This window comes from Mastomys coucha, unplaced genomic scaffold, assembly GCF_008632895.1.
Source record: "Mastomys coucha isolate ucsf_1 unplaced genomic scaffold, UCSF_Mcou_1 pScaffold1, whole genome shotgun sequence".
In the NCBI taxonomy this organism is placed as follows: Eukaryota; Metazoa; Chordata; class Mammalia; order Rodentia; family Muridae; genus Mastomys; species Mastomys coucha.
Window position 1 is genome coordinate 75,287,976 of NW_022196891.1, and position 11,048 is coordinate 75,299,023.

General features: G+C 42.2%; 1 protein-coding gene across 3 annotated transcripts in view; it reads left to right on the top strand.

The window, feature by feature from the left end:
- Positions 1 to 11,048, top strand: part of Efcab2 (EF-hand calcium binding domain 2) — a 73,834-nt gene that overhangs the window by 51,025 nt on the left and 11,761 nt on the right. The window lies entirely within an intron of this gene.

Consider the following 11,048-nt stretch of genomic DNA (forward strand, 5'->3'; position numbering starts at 1 on the left):
GTTGAGAGTTTGTAAAGTAGTTGAAAATAGGTCAGTGAAGACAAGAACATCTGACCATGTGGAGAAAGAACAGTAACAAATGTATTTAATAATAGTGTTGGTTCACAGAGTATGCAGAGAGACTGTAGTTTTTATTTATTTGAGGAAATAAAACTAAGCTTCAGAACACATCATCATCATAAGAGACTAAAGAATAGACTTAAATAGAAAAAAATGGAGTCACCTGTGATAAAGATTTTTTTTTAAGATTTATTTTATTTTTTATTTTTTATGTGTATGAGTACACTGTAGCTGTATAGATGGCCGTGTGCTATCATGTGTGTGGCTACTGGGAATTGAACTCAGGACCTCTGCTGGCCCGCTCACTCTGGCCCCACTCGCTCTGATGTAATTCACTGTAGTTGTCTTTAGACAGCACCAGAAGAGGTCATCAGATCTCATTACGGGTGGTCGTGAGCCACCATGTGGTTGCTGGGATCCGAACTCAGGACCTTCAGAAGGTCAGTCAGTTCTCTTACCAGCTGAGCCGTCTCTCCAGCCCCACCCGTGATAAAGTTAAACATTGCCAAACAGAAATTCTCCAGGAAAGCCAGTTTCAATGGGCAAGATAATAAAGTCCTTCAATTTTAATCTGGTTAGTAAGAATATTAATCAGTCTAAAATTCTAAAAATTATTATTCATAATAACAAAAATTAACCACTTTAGTTAAATGATTTTGATTGGTTTTCCTTCGTGGTTATAGATTAATTGAAATGGGTAAGCATTTATAACTAGAGGAGACTGGTGGTTCCGCCTTCCTCACAAAGAGAGGCTACACAACAGGAGAATCATTAACAAGTTGATTACTCCAGGTGTCCCCTCCCTCCCAAAGATTAGAACAGAAAGATTCTATTATCGAGCCCATTGAAACTGGGTTTCCTGGGGAACTCTGTGGCTGTGTTTAACTTTATTATGGGTGACTCCATTTTTTCTTTTAAGTCTGTTCTTTGGGACCTAGTGTAGCAGCTTAATCCAAAACAGAATGAGCCAAGGCTAGGAGAAGGAAGGAGGCGTGGCTGAACGTGAATGCCCAGGGAGTGGCATTCTGCATTCTGCTTTCCAGAAAGATCTCTGATTGAACACTAAGTGAAAGTTTTAGTTGAACGAAGAGAGACCTTCAGGGGAAGAAAGTTGCCTGGACCACCAGCTGGAGAAACCTCTAAAAGAGTTGCTTTTCTTTGCTTGGGGGGAGTGGGAGGTTGTTGGAATATTAACAAGGGATGAGAAAGAAAAGCAAAGAAGTAAAATTTGTCCTATCTTCTTGTTCCTTATACTCGGCAGAGCTCTTGTTTATCAATGCTGTGTTAAAAGAAGGAGTTTGGGATTTTAGGTTGATGCAGATAAACTTGAAGTAGTAAAATTGATGCTACAAAGGGTTTACTAATAAGCTTGCTTAGGAAATATTAAGTTACACAAGGTGGAATTTAGCTAAAGGAGTGTCTCCAATATGACTAGAAGATAAGCACTATACTCAGCAGACTTGCTAGGAACTGTAGGAATGAAAAACTTTTACCGTGATTGAAGTTTAGGGATGTTAAGAAAGTTTCTCCAGGGGCTGGAGAGATGGCTCAGTGGTTAAGAGCATTGACTGCTCTTCCAGAGGTCCTGAGTTCAATTCCCAGCAAACACATGGCGGCTCACAACCATCTGTAATGAGATCCGATGCCATCTTCTGGTATGTGTGAAGACAGAACACTTATATACATAAAATAATTACATTTTAAAAAGTTTATCCAACATTTATTTACCAAGATTGATCTTCAGTTAGACTCTATTTCTATAGCAAAAGGAGAAAACTGACTTAGAACTGGCCATTAGGCTCATCCCATATCAAAGAACATACCTCTAAGGGGCAGTTCAAGGGGTGGCACAGGGTCACAACCACTTTGTCGTTAAAAGCACAGTTATGCCAGATGGACAAGATGAACCTGGGTAGCAACTACTCAAAAGGAACAACATTGCTGTACTTAAGAAATAGTAAGAATAATTGTGGAAATGTGTTTGCTGTGTGAATCTCCCATCTGTCCAAGTGACCAGACTTGCATTCTCCTATCTCTGTTTAAATTGTTCAAAGTGGAACATGGGGCCAGGACCTGAGAGAGGTTTAAGGACAACAGCAAGTATGAGATGCAGAAGCATTGTAAGATCTGTGTAACTTAGTCAGATTATGGATTCAGGGCCAGCTTCTCTTTGAGCATCGGTCAGGGCTGCGTGAGTGCTATATTAAAGACGCTTTTCCTTTAGGAGTCTCTGAGTGTGCAGGGGATTGGGAAGGCAGCTAGTTCTAGAACAGGGCAAGCCACTTCATTTCTATGACTATCAACCTCTCCATAGTAATGCCTGCTTCAGAGTCTATCTCAAAGGTACATTAAATAATATAGCACAAGCCAGCTTTCAATGGAAAAACACTGTAAAGGTCAAGTAGTTTAAACTTAGGAGGACTGTTGCTCAGATAGCAGAACCTTGGCAACTCTTAGTTGTTTTGCATGCTGTGACCACAGTACCTGACAGAGACTGAGGGAGCAAAGACTTGCTGGGTGCATGGTTTTAGAGCAGTAGTCCTCACCTTCCTCCTGCTGTGACCCTGGCCTTCAATATAGTTCCTCATGCTTTAGTGACTCCCAACCATAAAATTATCTTCCTTGCCACTTCATAACTGTAATTTTGCTATTGTTATGAATCATAGTGTAAATATTTTTTGGAGCTAGAGGTTTGCCAAAGGGGTAACCATCCACAGGTTGAGAACCACTGTTTTAGAAGGTTCCAGTCCACTGTGGCCAGAAAAAAGCCTGGTGGAGCCTCTCAGTTCATGGTGTGCCAGAGAAGGTGGAAGCAGGTGTGGGTGCAACCTTCACAGGGACACCCTAGCCACCGATGTCCACCAGGCTTCACTCTCTAAAGGTTCCATGGCTTTCCCCACATAGTGTTAGGTAAATCCAGTTAGCTAATGGGTGGAAAACATGAGCCTGTGGGAAGATTTCAGACACAAATCACAGTAATAGCATCAGTTTCTTATTACTATTTTGGTGTATTTAGTAAGAAGTTCTAAGTTCTAAGAAAACATTGTTTTTCTACTTTAGAATTTTAAAAGCTTTTGAATAGAAAATGAGGAGAAAGGCCTGTTTTTTTCCTGTGACTCCTGATCACACCACACAAACCCCTAAGTTCTTGTTTCAGATGACTGGTTTAAATGTTTACTCATAAAGCTGGAATGTGCTGGGAAAGACAGCAAGACACTAGGAGGAAGCTAGGACGCTAATCCCAGCACTTGGGAGGCAGAGGCAGGCGGATTTCTGAGTTCGAGGCCAGCCTGGTCTACAGAGTGAGTTCCAGGACAGCCAGGGCTACACAGAGAAACCCTGTCTTGAAAAACCAAAAAAAAAAAAAAAAACAAAAACAAAAAAAACAAAAAAAAAGAATCAGTGTGTGCCTAGTAAACAGAAAAGATGTGAGACTGAAGATCAGGAACAGAGAATCTGTGTTTTAATATGTATTAGGAATCTGAAAAACCTACCTAAATCATCAAAGCATCACAAAACCCACTTATTTACCCCCCCACACAATTAGTCTGTAAAAACATTGCATCTTGTATCTGGAAATTAAATTCTTTAGCTTTCATGTGTTTGAATTTTAGAGCAGATACATCACTAACTTTTAAATTTCTCAGCTCTCTGCTTCCTGAAGGTCAGAAATCTCCTGAAATAGATCAGTTTTAAAATTCCTCAACATTGATTCATCTGTTTAATATTCTAAGATTAGCAGCTTGCTTAAGTAATCTCTGTCTGTATAGGATATTATAAAAGCCAGCAGCTGTGACGCGGAAGGGCTAGTGTGAACTTACTGCACATAGGTTACCCTGCCTTTGATATTAAGTCAGAGCTATCTAGGATCGTCAGTGGGAGCTGGGAAGAAAGAAACTATTTAAAGGTCTGTGTTCTTTGAATTCTAACTTGCATAGAATTATAGAGAATTTAATTACACAGGAAAGGTAAAAAGGTGTCTCAAAAAAAAAAAGTCCTGTGTTATTGATTAATGTTTCAAAACTAAGATAGGATTGTGTTTTTTATTGGGGAGGCATCCTCAGCAACCTTCTCCTCCACATTTGCCTGCTGTGGGTGGAAAGCAGTGTCTTTCTTGGCCCCTCTGTTTTGTTAACATACTGTAGTCTCCAAAACATATCTCAGCATCTCCTTGTACATTAGTCAGGGTTCTGTAGAGTAACAGAACCTTTAGAATCTCTCTCTCTGTATATATATGATATGTCTATATCATACATATCACAATATACATATTATCTATATATGCATATATATGTATGCACATATACATAATATCCATGTACTATATACACGTATATACATGTATATGATATCTACTATGTTCATATACATATATACACATCAACTATAGGTAAATATATCTGTATATGTTAAACAAATTCATGTATATGTTAAATAGATGAATCAATGTTGAGGAATTTTAAAACTGATCTATTTCAGGAGATTTCTGATCTTCAGGAAGCAGAGAGCTGAGAAATTTAAAAGTTAGAGATGCATCTGCCCTAAATTTCAAGCACATGAAAGCTAGAGAATTTAATTTTCAGATAAAAATTTCAATGTTTTTACAGAACTAATTGTGTTTATATATATTTGTGTATATATATACATATAATATATACATGTCATATATGAATTTATTAGAATGACTTATAGCTGGGCTGTAGTCTAGCTAATCCAACAATGACTGCCTATGAATGGAACATCCAAGAATCCAGTAGCTGTCAGTCTATCAGGCTGGATTTCTCATTTGGTCTTCAGTCTATACCAGAATCCCAAAGAAGTGGACTCTAATGCCAGTAAAGGAATGGACTTGCTAACAAGGTTGAGAACAAGCAGGCAAAAAGAGAGCGCTTCCTTCTCCCATGTCCCTTATATAGGCTGCCCAGCAGAACATGTGGTCCACAGAAAGGTAGGCCTTCCCACCTCAACAGCTGTGGGTTGAAGTACTCTCCCATCTCAGATCCGGATTAAAAGTGGGTCTTCTCAGTTCAAATGATTAAGAAGAGAAAAAAATCCCCACAGCTGTGTCCAGCCATTTGGGTTTAATTCATTCTGGGTATAGTTAATTCTTGATAACCAGGAACAGCATCGTACTTCAGTTTTCTGTTTACCTTTAACCTCAGTACTGTGAGGCCTTGTAGCTTCTGGGATTAAACAGCTTCACATGGTTTCCATTACTTGGGCTAGAGAGAGCTGGCTGGCACATCAGCCTGTAGACATTAACCAGCCCAGGTTTGTGGACCCAGTGACCTAGTGAACCTCCCTGAAGTGAAAACTTAAGGGTTCTTTGGAAAGTTGGCTGGATGATGTTTTGCTGGGGCAAACACATGAAGGAATGTTTAACTGAAGTGGACACAGGTGAGAGGCTAAGGCAGACTCATGAAGGAACATTTAGCTGAAGCAGACACATGAGAAAGGATGTTCTACTAAAGCAAGCACGTGAAAGGACATGTGATGAAGGATTCTTTGATAAGGACGTGCCTTACATTGCGTAGTTGAGCTACATTTGTTGGGAACTCCATAGAGAGAAATGAGCCAAAGAACTTGTGGTGGTGTGCTGCAGTTTCTTCCTGCTTTTGTGGACTTGGCTGATTGGAAGGGTGACATCAGCTGAGACAGACATGCATGCTGAGGCGAGACTCATGGAGATCGCGTGATGGTTGGAAGGCATAAATAGGACTCAACAGACAGTGACAGAGGCAGTGCTAGGCATGTTTGTAGAACTAGCTGTGCCATGCTTGTGGATCTCCCATCTTCGAGAGAGATGCAGCCAAGAACTTCTGGCATTCCTGCTGGTCCCTCCTGCTGCTGCCTCATGCCGAGGCCGAGGCTGGCTGTCTTTGCTGTGCAGTGCCACTCTGCTGATTCACGGTTGCTATCCTGACTCTACCGAACTGGACTGCTGGTGTATCCGTGAGGTGTTTGCGAGTGGATCAAGCTGCTGCTGCCAACCTGTGAACTGAACTGCTGATTTCCAGACAACACAGACGGGAGTTGCTCCACAGAACCTTTCTAAATAGCCTCACTTTTCCTCATATCCTTTCTTTCCCACTACCTCTGGTGGGTGGTGCGCTAAAATGGAGGTTAAAGCATTTAGGAACTATCATTAAAAGTAGCTGTTTCAGGGCTGGAGAGATGGCTTAGCCGTTAAGAGCGCTGACTGCTTTTCCAGAGGTCCTGAGTTCAATTCCCAGCAACCACATGGTGGCTCACAATCATCTGTAGTGGGATCAGATGCCCTCTTCTGGGGTGTCTGATGAGAGCAACAGTGTACTCACATACATAAAATAAATAAATACATCTTTTTTAAAAAAAAGTAGGCGCTTCAAAAAATTAAAGTTCTACCTCCTTGACAAGGAGAGCATCTCGGAGCTTAGGCTGTTTTCAGCAGCATGTCCCTGACGTCCCTGATGTCCCTGATGCCCTCAGTGGACGGTATGTTGTTCCTGCCACCATCTTCCAAGGGACATAATCCTCTGGTGGGTTTTCTGGCTCATGCATCTGGCTCATATATCTGTTCCAGTCAGTCCATGCTAAGGAGAAAATGGACCTTTCTTTCATGCGCTGTTGAGTCATCAGTTATTTATTCCAGGTCCCTAAGAACCACCCTGCTAGCAAGTCTTTCCCACCTGGCTCCTTGCCTGGTGTCATGGGAAACACCTGAGGCAATTTTGCTTTCCCAGTCTTGTATTTTAGCCCTCCGATCGCCATGACGCTTGCCTCCTGGTCGCACTAGCTAGTTTCCTTTCTTCCTTCAGTATGCATTTGCTTTCTTCCCTGATAGGCCCAGTGCCTCCCCAGCTAGATTATGCTGGAGTAGACTCAGTTTACCAGTCTACCTTGTAGGAGAGCTGTGGCAGTTCCTGAGGGTGTGTGTCGCCCAGGGTGAGTCTTCTGCAACATGACAGTGCCACCTGCTGTTAGAAAGGGATGCAAGCAAGCCTAGAGTCTCCAGAGAGTTTGCCTAGTCAGTGTCCTGAGAGGAGCCTGCAGTTCGGTTTCTGTCTAACATGTCAGCATGCTGGGCCTTTGCGGCCAGGACTCTGGCCTTAAGGACCTGTTTTGCCAGAGCATGTGAACACTTCTTTAACTGTTGCATTTCCTATTTCAGGGATGTTAAACTGGAGTGTACGTGCCTCTCCACAGCCTGGTTTTGTTGTTGTTGTTTTTTGTTTGTTTGTTTTTGAAGCCTGGGCTAAGGATGTTCTATAAGTTACTTTTCTTCTTGCTGTAGAACAGCCTGAAAGGACAGGCTTCCTTGGTGCACAGTTGGAGTTCATCGTGGTAGGGGCTGAAGGTGGCAGGAACATGTGACAGCTGGTCACATTGCCCCTGCTGCTGTTAGAAAACAACTCCCTTTCTCCCTTTGGCTGCCCACCCTTAGGGTAGGTCTTCCTCCTTTGATTAACCCTTTCTGGAAACACTCTGATAGGGACACCCACAGGGGCATTTCCAAGATGATTCTTAAGATTTAGCTGTGAGCTGTAAACAGCTGAGCTGTCTCCTGTCTTCCAATGTGATTCTTAATACAATCAAGTTGACTATGAAGACTAAGCATCAGTGATGGTGTGATGTTTTTAAAATGTCCTAAAAAGTAAAGAAAAATATGCATCAAAAAATCTTATGTATCCCACAGTACTAAATTATTTATTACTCTCTTTCATGGAATTATACCGCTCCCGTTTAATTGATGGATGGCAGAGCAGAGACTGCTGCCTTTTACTGTAAGAGGCAAGCACTTCTTTATAGGCTGCCAAAGAGCCATATGGCTTTAGAAACTACTTAACAAAACCCCAGTTTCTCCTTGTTCCACAGGCCTCAGCACAACTTATAAACGCTGCTGCTTTATAACATGGCTCTTCTCTTCTTGTTAGAATGCTTGCATTTTGGTGCCTGCAAGGAGGATCCTCTTCTACAGCATGTTCTCAGTTACCTCGCATAAAAACTTTACCACTGGACTTCCAGGGACAGCTAATCTATGTCCACAGCACCACATTGCCACTCTGGCCTCTAAAGCAATGAGTCAGCCAGACTTAGAAGTCCATCTCACTGCCTGTCTCCTTTGTGTCCCTTTGGATGTCGCATGTGGTCCTGTGGATACTCTAAGAAGCTAACACTAAGCCATAGACATTCAGGAGACTTAGTGGGGTTGCCAGAGCCAGAGGAGGTGGGAGAGGGTCAGAATGCAGTGGAGCTTGGACTTAGAAACAGAGGTTAAATAGAAACAGAGGAACATTTCCAGTGGGGCCAGTTGTGGTGGTTTGAATGAGAATGGCCCAACAGGCTCATTTATTTGAACGTCTGGTTCTCAGTTGGAGACTAGGAAGGTCAGGAGGTATATCCTTGTTGGAGAAGGTATGTCATGGGGGCCTGGAGGTGAGCTTTGAAGTTTCAAAAGCCTGTGATAGCTCCAGTTTTTCTCCCTGCCTGGAACATGGGGGTCAGATATGAACTCTTGGCTACTGCTCCAGCTCCATGCCTCCTGCCTGCCACTGTATTCCCACCATGACGATCATGGACTAACCCTATGGAACTGTAAGCCAGCCTCCAATTAAATGCTTCTTCTCTAAGTTACTTGGTCAAGGTGTCCCCTTGCAGCAATAGAATAGTAACTATGACACCATTGCTGTCACCCAGAGGAGCTGTGATGGGAACTGGATGTCAAATGTACAGAACAATGTGATCAGGAGTCAGCCGTGCTTAGTTTTTACTTCTAAGTTCAGTTAACCTTATGTTCTAGATTTTAGGATTAGTTAAAGTGCAGCTACTTAGGAATCTGGGGAAGGCTGTGCCGTCATCAAGGAGAACCACTGGAGAGTGAGCAGAAGCTTTTTTGCACGTGCTAAAGATGGGCCAGTGAGGAATGGGGTCAGGCTTGTTCTGGAATCCCGATCTTAGATAGCAGGGGTTGGAATACTGATGGTCCTCAGTATAGCCATGTCCTTAGTAAAACCCTCCATACAGAGGTGCTTAGCCTCTGTATGTGGTACACAGTTGTCATGAGGGTATTTCTGGGAACCGCTCTTTTCCCTCTAGACTCTGTATTGTTTCTCATTTCTTTTATATTTGGCACATTCTTTGATAACTTCTTAGAAAGGAGGTAACATTTTGAGACATCTTTTTTTTTTTTTTTTTAAATTTGTATTGCTGGGGATAGAATTTTGTTAAGAGTTTGGGGCTAGGCTTGGTGGTGTAGGCCTGTAATCCCAGCCAATCAGGAGGCTGAGGCAGAAGGATTTCAAGTTTAAGACTGCATGGATCACAGAGTGAATTTAGGGTCTCAAAAAATTATAAAAACTAAAACCAAAAAGAGCTTGAGGGTGTAGTCCAGAATGAGGTACTTGCTTAGTACATTTGAAGCTTTAGGTTAATCCTCAGTACTGCAAACCAACCAACCAACCAGCCAGCCAGCCAACCAACCAACTAACTAACCTACCCACCAACCAACCAACCTGCCAGCCAACCAACCAACCAACTAACCTACCTACCAACCAACCAACCAGCCAGCCAGCCAGCCAACCAACCAACCAACTAACCTACCTACCAACCAACCAACCAACCAGCCAGCCAGCCAACCAACCAACTAACTAACCTACCCACCAACCAACCAACCAACCAGCCAACCAACCAACCAACCGCCAGCCAACAAACCTACCAACCAACCAACCAAACTACCAACCAACCATCCAACCAACCAACCAACCATCCATCCATCCATCCAACCAACCAACCAACCAACCAAACAAACAAACAAACAACTAAACAAACAAATGTACGTCAATTTTGACAGGAAGCACTCTTTGTTTTAGACTCCTGGTGATGCTGTTGAGATAGTCTGGATCCATCCTTTGTATGTGATTTCTTAATTAAAAGTTCCCATCTAGAAGACTGCTTTTCTTTTCTTTGTCTTTAGAGACTGAAAGTTCATAATGGTTTGTCTGGATGTCGATCCACTTTCATTTTTATTAAGCACCTGGTGGCCTTCAAACCAGTGAATTACATTCCTTTGCTCCAGAAAAAGGCCTTGCAACTGCGGCATTGATTTTTATGTACCCGTTTACCTTCTTTTATCTCTTTTAGAATCCCTCAGATCACTGTGCACTTCCAGACTGTTCCGTCTCTGTCTTTTCTCTGTGGACTTCTTAGCTTACTCTTGTAATGTTTTCACTGAGTTTCTTGTTTCTGATGGCATGAATTTCAAGGAGCTTGTTTTGTTCTTGGATTCATGTTCTTCTTCCCTGTCTCCCAGAGTTCTCTGTGTATGATCCTTTTTCCTCATGTTGACCTCTGCATCTGTTTTGGTTTATTTTGTAAGAAGATTTTCTTGAATGTTAATGAACGAATGAAGTCATAGCTCAAACACAGTGCTAGTCAACTTTTTAAAATTGAGAATAGACTTTTTTCATACAATATATTCTGATTATGGTTTTCCGTCCCCCAACTCCTCCAGATCATCACCTCCCTTTCTGTTCAAAACCCACACCATTTCTCTCTTCTTAAAAAAACAAACAGGCTTATACAATAAAAAATAAAGTAAAGTAAACAAACATAAGAAAAAGACCCAAAGAAAAAGCACAAGAAACACTTATAGATGCAGAGACACACATGCTCGTACACACAGGAATCCCAAACCCAGCCATAGTATATACACAAAAGACTTGTAAGGTAAAAGGAAGAAAGGCAGGCAGGCAGGCAGGCAGTGAGGCCCTAACAAAGTGTTATGAGATGAAGAATGTCCAAAGATGCATTGAGTTTGCTTGTGTTCTACTGCTGGGCATGGGGCCTGGCCTTAAGAGTGGTCCATTTTCTCAGACTCCAGCATCATAAAAACAGAACAAAGCAACAGCAAACAAAGACGAGGTAAGGCCAAATCCTGAAGAAGCAGGTTCATGTGGTTCGTGAGGTACACCCATGCCTGCAGGTTCATGTGGTTCGTGAGGTACACCCAT